This window comes from Sciurus vulgaris (genome assembly GCF_902686455.1).
Source record: "Sciurus vulgaris genome assembly, chromosome: 1".
Taxonomy (NCBI): domain Eukaryota; kingdom Metazoa; phylum Chordata; class Mammalia; order Rodentia; family Sciuridae; genus Sciurus; species Sciurus vulgaris.
Window position 1 is genome coordinate 200,982,676 of NC_136461.1, and position 13,707 is coordinate 200,996,382.

Consider the following 13,707-nt stretch of genomic DNA (forward strand, 5'->3'; position numbering starts at 1 on the left):
AGCTCTGAAAGAAAATGGATGCCAACTGAGAATTTTATAACCACCAAAATTTAGCTTCTGATTTGAAGATGAAATAAAAGCCTTCCATGATAAACAAGTTAAAAGAATTCACAATTAGAAAGCCTGCACTACAGAACATTCTCAGTAAAATATTCCATGAGGAGGAAATTTTTTAAAAAATGATGAAAACCAGCAAAGGGAGGAACTACACTAAAGGAAAGGTCAATCAAAGGAGAAACTAAGCAAGTTTAAAACCAAAAATAAACCAAAATGACTGGGAATACAAATTATATCTCAATAATAACCCTGAATGTTAATGGCCTAAACTCATCAATCAAAAGACACAGGCTATTAGTAAAGATGGTGGACTAGAAGGAGACTGCCTTCCTTGTGGCTCCATAACTCAAGTTTCAATCAGAGGAAAATCCATTTCTCTATGAGGCAGTCTTTGCTGCTCATCAATCCCCTGCTGTTTACCCCACTTGTCTACCTCAATCACCTGCAGTCTGCCAGCATATATACTACTTTTTGAGTGCAGATTGCTCACTGACCATCACCTATCATCTGCCATTTGCCTGTTTGCCTGATTCTTGCCTCCTAATGCCTGCCCATTCACCTACCCATCACACACTGGTTGAGATCAACCTGTTGATTGCCCGCTAATAGCCTGCAGACTTCCATTGGCTAACAAGCTGCCTGCTGTTGCCTGGAGGTCCACTGTCACAGAACCCACAGGTTTGGTTATACATGGCTGCTGCCATTTTGAGAAAACAGCAAGAACCTGCAGGACCCCCAGTCCGACTGAACCCCCCTGACTCCAGGACTCCTCAGCCTCTCCAGCACCCCACACAGACTCAGTGTCCAAGCTCCATGCTGCAGCTCCCCATTTGCCAACACATTTGAAAGACAGTGTGGCCATCTTGGATTATTCTGGAAACAGAAGTTATCACCTTTAGGTGGGGCAAATCCCATTCTGAGATGCCTGCTGGAAACTGAAAGCTCATTGTCAAGTACCCCTCATGCATCAGGCTACCAAAGACTGGGAGGTTTGAATAGTATATGACTGTTACAGTGTAGATTTTTTTTTCCTTTTCGAAAATTTTTAAGTTTTTATTTCTTTATTTTTCTTGTTCTCTATTTTCCTTTTGTTTGCCTTTTCCTCAGAGTCTCTCTCTTCCTTTTCTCATGCTAACAACCAACTTCTTTTGATTACACTTTAACTCTTCCTGCAGTCTAGAACTTCTATGTACTCTTTTCTTATCCCATTAACAGTTACATCCTATACCCCTCCCCATCCTCTTTGTCCTCCATTGGAAACTGCAGACCTCATTGCAAATCTATTTGTAGATTAATTAAACAGTAGATAATAATTAAACTCATTCTGTTTATTATGACAATATTGTTAACATCTTCATAGGGGCTATTTGGTTTAGGGCTGCATATTGTCTGTACTTGGTGTTGCTAATATTGAGCTCTCCCTTAAAGAAGAGGTTTTGGAAACCTTCAGGGTCACTATAAGCCTATAGAGGGGAAACTGTGATATCCCAGATCCACAATGCTAGAGGGGAAGATACATGAACAACATGAAAAATCAAGGGAAGAATGTGTTCCAAACAAACCAAGATTCTATATTAATAGAATCCAATGACAGCATGGTAGAAGAAATGTCAGAAAAGGAGTTCAGAATACATGTAATTAAAATGATCCACAAAACAAAGGATGAGATAAGAGAGCAAAGGCAAGCAATAAATGATAACTCCAATAAGAAGTTGAAAGAGCAACCACAGGAAGCAAAAGAAAGATCATGTCAACAGAGATAGAGATTCTCGAAAAAAAAAAAAATAGAAATCCTTGAAATGAAGTAAACAATAAACCAAATAAAAAACACAATGGCAAGCATCACCAACAGACTAGATCACTTGGAAGATAGAACCTCAGACAATTAAGACAAAATATTTAATCTTGAAAATAAAAATGCCCAAACAGAGAAGATGGTAAGAAATCATGAATGGAACCTCCAGGAACTATGGGGTATAGTGAAAAGACCAAAGTTAAGAATTATTGGGATTGAGGAAGGCACAGAGATACAAACTGACAGAATGAACAACCTATTCAATGAAATAATATCAGAAAATTTCCCAAACCTGAAGAAAGAAATGTAAATTCAACTACAAGAGGCTTACAAAACACCAAATTTACAAAATTATGACAGATTCACACCAAGGCACATTATAATGAAAATGCCTAACATGCAAAACAAAGATGGGATTTTAAAGACTGCAAGAGAAAAAGCATCAGATTACATATAGGGGAAACCAATACAGACATTAGAAGATTTCTCAGCCCAGACCCCTAAAAGCTAGAAGGGCCCGCAAAAACATATTCCAAGCTCTGAAAGAACATGGTTGCCAACCAAGAATCTTATGCCCAGCAAAGCTAACCTTCAGATTTAAAGATGAAATAAATTTATTCCATGATAAACAAAAGTTAAAAGAATTTACACATAGAAAGCCTGACTACAGAATATTCTCAGCATGGGGTGGAAATGAAAAACAACAATGTAGTTTAGCAAAGGGAGGAACTACCTTAAAGGAAAAACTAATCAAAGGAGAAACCAAGTCAAGTTAAAAACTAAAAATGAGTCAAATGACTGGGAATACAAATCATATCTCAATAATAACCCTAAATGTTAATGGCCTAAACTCATCAATCAAAAGACATAGACTGGCAGATTGGATTAAAAATAAAGACCCAACAATATGCTGCCTACAAGAGACTCATCTCATAGAAAGGACATCCACTGACTAAAGTGAAAGGATGGGAAAAAACCTACCATACACATGGACTCAGTAAAAAAGCAGGGGTTTCCACCCTTATCTCAGATAAAATGGACTTCAAGCTAAAGTTAGAAGGGATAAAGAAGGACATTTCATACTGCTTAAGGGAACCATAAATCAGGAAGTCATAATGATCATAAATATTTATGCCCCAAACAACAGCACATCCATGTACATCAAACAAATCCTTCTCAATTCCAGGAATCAAATAGACCACAACACAATAATTCTGATTGATTTTAATACACTGCTGTCACCACTGTATAGATCTTCCAAACAAAAAGTAATCAAAGAAATCATAGACCTTAATAATACAATCAATAACTTAGACTTAACAGACATATATAGAATATTCCATCCATCAATGAGCAAATACACTTTCTTCTCAGCAGCACATGGGTCATTCTCTAAAATAGATCACATGTTATGCCACAAAGCAGTCCTTAGTAAAAGCAAAAAAAAAAAAAAGAGATACTACCTTGCATTCTATCAGATCATAATGGAATGAAATTAGAAATAAATGACAAAAAAAACCAAAAACTACTCCAAATCTTGGAGACTGAATAATATGCTATTGAATGAAGCATGGATAACAAAAAACATCAGGGAGGAGATAAAAAAATTCTTAGAGGTAAATGAGAACAATGATACAACATATCAAAATTTCTGGGACACTATGAAAGCAGTACTAAGAGGAAAATTCATTGCATGGAGCACATTCAAGAAAAGAATAAAGAGTCAACAACTAAATGACCTAACATTACATCTCAAAGTCCTAGAGAAATAATAACAGAACAATACCAAAAGTAGTAGAAGACAGGACATAATTAAAATCAGAGAGAAAATCAATGAAATTGAAACAAAAGAAACAATTCAAAAAATTGACCAAAAAAAAGTTGGTTCTTTGAAAAAGTAATCAAAATAGATAAACCCTTAGTCACACTAACACAGAGAATAGAGACAAAACTCAAATTACTAGAATTCATGATGAAAAAGAAAGTATCACAACAGACACCATTGAAATACATAACACACTTAGAAGCTACATTGAAAATCTATACTCCAACAAAATAGAAAATTTCAAAGACATTGACAAGTTTCTGGAGACATATGATGCTCCCAAACTGAAACAGGAGGACATACACAATTTAAACAAATCAATTTCAAGCAATGAAATAGAAGAAGCCATCAAAAGCATACCAACCAAGAAAAGCCCAGGACCAGACGGATTCTCAGCTGAGTTCTACAAGACTTTCAAAGAAGAACTTATACCAATACTCCTCAAAGTATTTCATGAAATGGAAAAGGAGGGAAACTTTCCAAATTCATTCTATGAAGCTAGTATCACTCTGATATGAAAACCAAACAAAGACACATCGAGGAAATAAAACTTTAGGCCAATATCTCTGATGAATATAGATGCAAAAATCCTTTTTAAAAATTCTGGCAAATTGCATACAAAAACATATTAAGAAGATAGTACACAATAATCAAGTGGGGTTCATCCCAGGGATGCAAGGTTGGTTCAACATCTGGAAATCAATAAATGTAATACATCACATCAATAGACTTAAGGTTAAGAATCACATGATTATTTCAATAGCTGCAGAGAAAGCATTTGACAAAATACAACACCTTCATGCTCAAAACACTAGAAAAATAGGGATAGTAGGGACATACCTCAACATTGAAAAGGCTATTTATGTTAAGCCCATGGCCAACATCATTCTTAATGGAGAAAAACTGAAAACATTTCATTTAAAAACTGGAACAAGACAGGGATGCCCTCTTTCACCACTTCTATTCAACATCATCCTTGAAATACTAGCCAGAGCAATTAGACAGACCAAAGAAATTAAAGGAAAGCAAATAGGAAAAGAAAACCTCAAGTTGTCGCTATTTGCCGATGACATGATTCTATATTTAGAGGATCCAAAAAACTCCACCAGAAAACTTCTAGACCTAATAAATGAATTCAACAAAATAGCTGAAGCAATTGTGAAATTCATCTGGAAGAACAAAAGACCCAGAATAACCAAAGCAATCCTGGGCAGGAAGAGTGATGCAGGAGGTATCACAATACCAGATCTTAAAATTTCCTACAGAGCAATAGTAACAAAAATGGCATGGTATTGGCACCAAATAGACAGGTAGACCAATGGTATAGGATAGAAGACACAGAGACAAACCCACATAAGTGCAGATATCTCATACTAGAGAAAGATGCCAAAAACATAAAATGGAGGAAAGATAGTCTCTTAAACAAATTGTGCTGGCAAAACTGGAAATCCATATGCAGTAAAATGAAATTAAACCCCTATCTCTCACCCTGTACAAAACTCAACTCAAAATGGATCAAGGATCTAGGAATTAGACCAGAGACCCTGCACCAAATAGGCCCAAATCTCCATCATGTTGGCTTAGGACCAGACTTCCTTAACAAGACCCCCATAGTGCAAGAAATAAAAGCAAGAGTCAACAAATGGGATACATTCAAACTAAAAAGCTTTTTCTCAGCAAAGGAAACAAACAGTAATGTGAAAAGAAAGCCTACAGAGTGGGAGAAAATCTTTTCCACACATACTTCAGACAGAGCACTTATCTCCAAAATTTATAAAGAACTTAAAAAACTTTACACCAAAAATACAAAGAACCCAATAAAATGAGCTAAGGAACTGGGCAGACACTTCACAGAAGATAACAGGTGATCAACAAATATATGAAAAATGCTCATCATCCCTAGTAATTAGAGAAATACAAATTAAAACCACCCTAAGATTTCATCTAACTCCAATTAGAATGGCTATTATCAAGAACACAAGCAATAATAGATGCTGGCATGGATGTGGGGAAAAGGCACACTTTTACATTGCTGATGGAGTTGCCTATTGGGGCAGCCACTCTGGAAAGCAGTATGGAGATTCCTCAGAAAACTTGGAATGGACCCAACTTTTGACCCAGTTATCCCACTCCTTGGTTTATACCCAAAGGACTTAAAATTAGCATACTACATTAAGGCAGTCACATAAATGTTTATAGCAACTCAATTCACATAGGTAGATTGTGGAACCAACTGAGATGCACTTCAACAAATGAATGGATAAAGAAACTCTGGTATATCTACACAATGGAATATTATTGAGCCATAAAGAAGAATCATATTATGGCATTTGCAGATAAATGGATGGAACTGGAGAATATGCTAAGTGAAATAAGCCAATCCCAAAAAACCAAAGACCAGATGTTTTCCCTGATAAATGGATGATCATATATAATGGGTGTGGGGGGGTGGGAGGTGCTAAGTGAAATAAGCCAATCCCAAAAAACCAAAGACCAGATGTTTTCCCTGATAAATGGATGATCATATATAATGGGTGTGGGGGGGGAGAGGTAAGAGAAGAATGGAGGAACTTTAGATTATGTAGAGGGAAATGAGAGGGAGGCAGGATGGGGATATGAAAATTATGAAATGAGACAGATAGCATTATCCTATGTACATATATGATTTCATGAATCTACATCATGTACAACCACAGAAATGAAAAGTTGTACCCCATTTGCATACGATGAGTCAAAATGCAGTCTGTAAAAATAAAAATTTTTAAAAAGACATAGACTGGTAGATTGGATTAAAAAATAAGACCCAACAATACACTGTCTCCAAGAGACTCACCTCATAGGCAAAGACATCAACAGATTGAAGGTGAAAGGATGGGAAAAAAACATATCACTCACATGAACTGTGTAAACAAGCAGACAAAGGGGACTCCAAACCAAAAGTTAGTCAGAAGGGATAAAAAAGGACATTTCATACTGCTTAAGGGAATCATATGCCAACAAGACATAACAATCATAAACATATTTGCCCCAAATAATGGAGCATCTACGTACATCAAAAAACACTTCTCAATCAATTTCAAGAATCAAATAGACCACAACATAATAATACTGGGTGACTTTAACACATCTCTGTCACCATTGGATAGATCTTCCAATCAAAAATTAAACAAAGAATCTATAGAATTGGTAAAATCAATGATTTAGACTTAGTAGACATACATAGAGTATTTCATCCATCATTGAGTGAATACACTTTCTTCTCAGCAACACTTGGATCCTTCTCTAAAATAGACCATTTGTTATGCCACAAAGCAACTCTCAGCAAATACAAAAATACAGAAATACTACCCTGCATTCAAACAAAAATACAAACAATAATAAATGTTGGCCGGGATGTGGGGAAAAAGTTATACTCATAAATTGTTGGTGGAACTGAAGTTTGGTGCAATGACTTCGGAAGGCAATATGGAGATTTCTCAGAAAACTTGGAATGGAACCACCATTTGACCCAGCTATCCCACCCCTCAGTTTATACCCAAAGGACTTAAAATCAGCATACTATGGTGATGTAGCCACATCAATGTTTATAAAAGCTAAATTCATGATAGCAAAACTATGGAACCAACTTAGATGCCCTTCAACAGATAAATGGATTTAAAAATGTGGTATATCTACACAAGGGAATATTACTCAGCCTTGAAGAATGAAATTATGGCATGTGCAGGTAAATGGATGAAACTGGAAAATATCATGCTAAGTGAAATAGGTCAATCCCCAAAATCAAAAGCCAAATGTTTTCTCTGATAAGCAGATGCTGACCATAGTGGAGAGTGGGTAAGAAAGAATGAACAAACGTTAGATTGTATAGAGGGGAGTGAGGGGAGGGTTGGGGCAGTCAGGGATGGGAAGGGTGGTGGATTGAGATAGACATTATTACACTATATACATGTATGAAAAAATGTTAATTAAATAAAATAAAAAATCTGTTCGGTAAAATAATCCCAGAAATTTTTCCTAACCTTAGAAATGAGATGGACACATATAGAACCCCAAATGGAAAGATCAGAAAAGAACTTTTCCAAGCAAATAATCAAAATGCCTCACATAGAAAATAAAGACTATTAAAAGTTGCAAGAAGAAAACATCAGGTTACATTTAGAGGTAAACCTTGGAGTGGAATGATGGTCAAATGGTGGTTTCATTCCAAGTTTTCTGAGGAATCTCCACACTGCTTTCCATAGTGGTTGCACAAATTTGCAGTCCCACCAGCAATGTTTGAGTGCCCTTTTTCCCCACATCCTCAACAACATTCATTGTTGCTTGTATTCTTGATAATTGCCATTCTGATTGGCGTGAGATGGAATCTCAGTGTAGTTTTACTATGCAATTCTCTAAGTGCTAGAGATGTTGACCATTTTTTCATATATTGGTTGACCAATCATATTTCTTCTTCTGTGAAGTGTCTGTTTAGTTCCTTAGCCCATTTATTGATTGGGTTATTTATTCTTTTGGTGTTAAGTTTTTTGAGTTCTTTATTTATCCTGGAGATTAATGTGCTAGCTGAGGTACAAGTGGCAAACTTTTTTTTTTCCAATTCTATAGGGTCTCTCTTCATATTCTTGATTGTTTCCTTTGCTGTGAAGAAGTTTTTTAGTTTGATGTCATCCCATTTATAGATTCTCAATTTTACCTCTTGTGCTTTTAGGAGTCTTATTGAGGAAGTTAGTTCCTAAATCAACGTGGTGGAAATTTGGGTCTACTAAACCAATAAGCTCACTTCTGACTTCTCCTCAGAGCCTAAAATCAAGGAGGATTTGGAATGAGATAGTCAAAGTTCTGAAAGAAAAAAGTTGCCAAGAAAGATTTTATAACCAGCCACACACAGTGGTGCATGCCTATAATCCCAGAAGCTTGGGAGGCTGAGGCAGGAGGATCACAAGTTGGAAATTAGTTTTAGCAATTTAGCAAGGCCCTAAGCAACTTAGCGAGATGTTCCCTCAAAATAAAACATAGAAAAGGCTGGGGATGTGGCTCAGCAGTTACACACCCCTGGGTTCAATATCCAATACCCCCCACATCAAAAAAATTGTTATATCCAGCAAAACTCTCTTTCAAAATCAAAGGCTAACTAAAACTTTCCATGGTAAGTATAAACTAAAATAATCCATGACTGCTAAGTCAGCACTACAAAAAATACACAAAGATATACTACTCACAGATAAGCTCAAAAACAAATCAAAATGGCAGGAAATAGCAAGCATCTATTTATAGCAACACAGAATATAAATGGTCTCAACTCCCCAATTAAAAAGCATAAATTGGCAGAATGGATTACAAAGCAATGTCCAACTATGCGCTGTTTGCAAGAAATTCATCTGATAGGCAAAGACATCCTAGCTGAAAGTAAAAGGATGGGAAAATATATCATGCAAATGGAGTTTAAAAACAAGCCAGAGTTGCTGTTTTTATATCTGACAAAAAAGATTTCAAGCAAAAATTAATCAAAAGAGAAAAAAGGTCACTTCATACAGATAAAGTGAAGACTCCAACAAGAAGATATATCAATAGTAAATATTTATGTCCCCAAATATCAGTTCTCTTAGTACTTTTAAGTACTTAAAATAAATCCTTGGTACTAAATCCCAGATAGACCCCAATTCAAAAATATTGGGTTATTTTAACACAGTCCTTTCACCAATATACAGGTTGTCTATATAAATAAAGATCATCAATAAAGATACTTCTGACCTAAATAATACTATAAATCAAAGCCTAACAGATATCAACAGAATATCTCACACAAAAGCAGCTGAATCCACTTTCTTCAGTTGTGTTGGGGTGAAATAGTCTGTAGATAGATCTTGTTCAGAAACAGACCATATTATAGATCACAATGTCTCATCAAATACAAAAAGCCTGATATAATCCCATGTGTATTATCAGATCATAATGGAATGAAATTGAAATCAAGGGCAAGAAAAATTATATTAACCACATAATCACATGGAGATTGGATAATATTATTTAAAATGAGGAATGTATCAGAGGAAATGAGAGAAGAAATTTTTTTTATTCTTAGAAACAAATGACAACAGAGATAAAACATACCAAAATTGCTAGAAGATGAAGTAGATTCTAAAAGGAAAGTTTACAACATTGAGTATCTACATTAATAAGACAGGAATATCTCAAATAATCTAATGTTATACCTCAAGGCCCTATAATAGGAAGGACGAATTGATTTCAAGATCAGTAGAATATGGGAAATAATTAAGATTAGAGCTGAAATTAATGAAGTAGAGAATTTTTAAAAATACAAAAAAATCAATGCAACAAAGAGTTGATTCTTTGAAAAGAAACAAGATTGATTAAACCCTTAGTAAAAAACTAAACAAAAGAGTTGATTTGTTGACCTAAATCAACAAAATTAGAGATGAAAAGGAGATGTCACCACAGACACGATTTTGAAAATCTGCATCACAATAAATTAGAAATTGACAAATTCTGAGCACATGACCTGCCCAAATTGAACCATGAAGATACAGAAAATGTAAACAAATCAATAGCAAGCAATGAAATTGAAGCAGCAATTAAAACCCTGCCAACAGAGAAAAGCGCAGGACCAGATTCTCAAATGAGTTCTACCAGACCTTTAAAAAAGAACTAATGCCAATATTCCTCAAATTATTTCATGAAATAGAAACAGAAGGGACGCTCCCAGATTTATTCTATGAAGCCAGCATAACACTGATACTAAATGAGACAAAAACATGTACAGAAAAACAGAGACCAACATCCCTGATGAACATAGACACAAAAATCCCTAATAGAATATCCTTAGGTACTGATATTCATTATGGCATTATTTGTAAGGAACTGAGGTGACCTAAATTACGAACAACATGGAAATTAAGCTGGAACAAATAATATGTCTTTATCCATTTTTCAAAATACCTTAAATATGAGCGAGAAAGGAGACAGGTACATAGCATCAGATATAATATTGTGAATTTAAAAGGAGTCTAGAAAAATGAAATTGAACCTCTGTCTCTCACCCTGCATAAAACTCAACTCAAAGTGGATTGAGGACCCAGCCATTAGGCCAGAGACCCTGCACCTACTAAAAGAAAATGTAGGCCCAGCTCTCCATCATGTAGACTTCGGAACAGACTTCCTCAACAACACTCCTAAAGCACAAGAAGTAAAATCAAGAATCAATAAATGGGATGGTCTCAAACTGAAAAGCTTCTTCACAGCAAAGGAAACAATCAAGACTGTGAAGAGAGAGCCTACAGAACGGGAAAAAAATCTTTGCCACCTGCACCTCAGATAGAGTACTAATCTCCAGGATATATAAAGAAATCAAAAAACTTAACACCAAAAACACAGATAACCCAATCGATACATGGGCAAAGGAACTAAACAGACAATTCACAAAAGAAGAAATATAATTGGCCAACAAATATATGAAAAAATGGTCAACATCTCTAGCAATTAGGAAAATGCCAGTTAAAACTACACTGAGATTCCATCTCACTCCAGTCAGAATGGCAATCGTCAAGAATAGAAGCAACAATGAATGTTGGTGAGGATGTAACAGAAGAGGCACACTCAAACGTTGCTGGTGGGAATGCAAAATGGTGCAAACATTATGGAAAAGTAGTATGGAGATTCCTCAGAAAACTTGGAACAAAACCACCATTTGACCCAGTTATCCTACTCCTCAGTTTATACCCAAAGAACTTAAGATCCGCATACTACAATGACACACTCATATCAATGTTTATAGTAGCTCAATTCACAATAGCCAAGCTATGGAACCAACCTAGGCGCCCTTCAACAGATGAATGGATAAAGAAAATGTGGTATATATACACAGTGGAATATTACTCAGCCTTAAAGAACGAAATTATGGCATTTGCCTGTAAATGAATGGAAGTGGAGACAATCATGCTAACTGAAATAAGCTAATCCCAAAAACCAAAGGCTGAATTTTCTCTCTGATATGTGGATGCTAACATATAATAAGGGGGGAGGGAAGAATAGAAGTTCATCAGATTAGACAAACAGGAATGGAAAGGAAGGGAGGGGGATAGGAATAGGAAAGACAGTAGAATGAACCAGACATGACTTTCCTGTGTTTATATGTGAGTACATGATCAGTTTAACTCCACACCATGTTCAACCATAGGTCCTAATTAGAATAAGTTATACTTAATGTATGTATACGAAATACATTCTACTAAAAAGAACAAAATTTTAAAAAGTCTATGAAACTCAGAAAAACTTTTTTCTAAAAACTTAACTGAAATCTACCTTACTTTCATAGGGAACTTTATTTCCTACCTTTAAGGAACTGGTGGGCATGTTGCTGTTGAACAAGGGACAAATCCATAAAGACAGAAGTAGACAAGAAATGGAAAGAACAGAGGACAAGATGTGGAAATTCACAAGGCAAAGAGTGAACAAGTGGCAACAGACCCTGATGACCAGAACACAGGACCCCAAGGGGCTCAGGGACTGGGGGCGCCTCAAATTGGGATGCACATAGGTAGGACTGGGAATCTGGGTAAGCGTCCCATAAGCCCCAGACCCCTTCCCCACCTCGGCAGCCATCTGGTGGGGCACTTACCTCCACCCAAAAGTCTCCCTGGAGAGCTTAAGCCAAGTGGTTCTGGATTTGGGGAGAATCTTTACGATGGAGGGCAGGAATGAGGCAGGATACTGGGAAAAGGAAATAATCAAAGTTCTTACTCTGAGTGGCGAAATTGAACCTTTGAAAGATTGATTTCCCCGGGGAAAATAAACCAGTCCCCAGAAAATGAGTAATAGGCAAACAGAACACAGGTCATCACATTTGGCAGCTGATAACAGCAGGATCTGGAGTAAGGAGCAGCGTCCCCACCAGCAGTGAAGGTTCTAGACCTGCCCAGATGTGGGGATGAGTATTTCAGGAGGGTGGAAAGAGACCAGCGCCAGGGGAGGGAAGAGTGAGGAAGCAAAAGCCTGGTCATCGAAAGGAGAGAGCGGGGCTGTGGAAAAGCCCCTGCCCAGCACTCGCTGGGCCCTGGGGACCATCCCCAGTACTGCAGAGCGAAGCGCCAGAGAGAAGTGCTGTGGTTCAGATCTGGGACGTCTCCCAAAGGCGGTGCGTGGAAGGACTGGCTCCCAGGGCAGCAGCCCAGAGGTGGAGACTTGGGGAAGGGTCTGGATCCTGAGGACTCTGACCTCGTCCGTGGATTCACCCACGAATGGGTTCACAGCTGTATGGACTATCGGTGAAAAACAGTGGAGAAAAAATAACAGAATGAACCAAACACCATTACCCCAGGTAAGTGTGAGATTACACCAATGGCACGCCTCTACTTCATGTGCAACCAGAGGAACAAGCTGTACCCCATTTGTTTACGATAAAAAATTAAGATTATGAAAAAACAACATTTTAAGGAATGTGTAGGAAGTTGTGAATAAAAACCTTTCTGTTAACCAGAAAAAAAGAAAACCATAGGAGACGGGACCTTGTTGGTGGACATGTAGCCAGGGTCACGGGGCCATGTCCTGAAGGGCGTACTTTGTCCTCAGTCCCTTCCTAGCTCTCTGCTTCTCCACCATGAAGGGAGCAGCTTTCCTCTACCACCCTTCCCCATGACCTTCTGCCTCACCACAGTCCCAGGAACGATGGAGGCAGCAGACCATGGACTGAAACTACCAGCAAAAAAAAAAAAAAAAAAATATTTTCTCCTGTCAGTTGTTTTTCTTAGGTCTTTTGTCACAGCGATGGAGAGCTAGCACAACCACTGGGGGCACCAGGAGATGGCAGTGCTACTAAAGATCACCAGGAGAGGACAGTGCTTTCAACTTGGAGAAGGGAAGAAAAGGCGCCCTATTTTCAAAACTATCATCTTTTATTATAAGATTTGGAAAACATGAGCTGAGTGAAGTCCAAGGGGAGGCTCACCTCCCGGCAGTGCCTGCAGATCACATCCTGACCACCAGGGGGCGAGAGGGGCATCACTGTTGGAAAAGGACC

At 37.3% G+C, this 13,707-nt stretch overlaps 1 protein-coding gene across 1 annotated transcript in view; it reads right to left on the reverse strand.

Moving 5' to 3' along the window:
* Window positions 1–12,498, reverse strand: part of GSDMC (gasdermin C) — a 52,855-nt gene extending 40,357 nt beyond the window's left edge. The window contains exon 1 of the mRNA XM_079128145.1: window positions 12,310–12,498. The gene's annotated coding sequence lies outside the window, so the exon portion shown is untranslated. The remainder of the gene's footprint in view (window positions 1–12,309) is intronic.
* Between the last annotated feature and the right edge of the window lie 1,209 nt (window positions 12,499–13,707).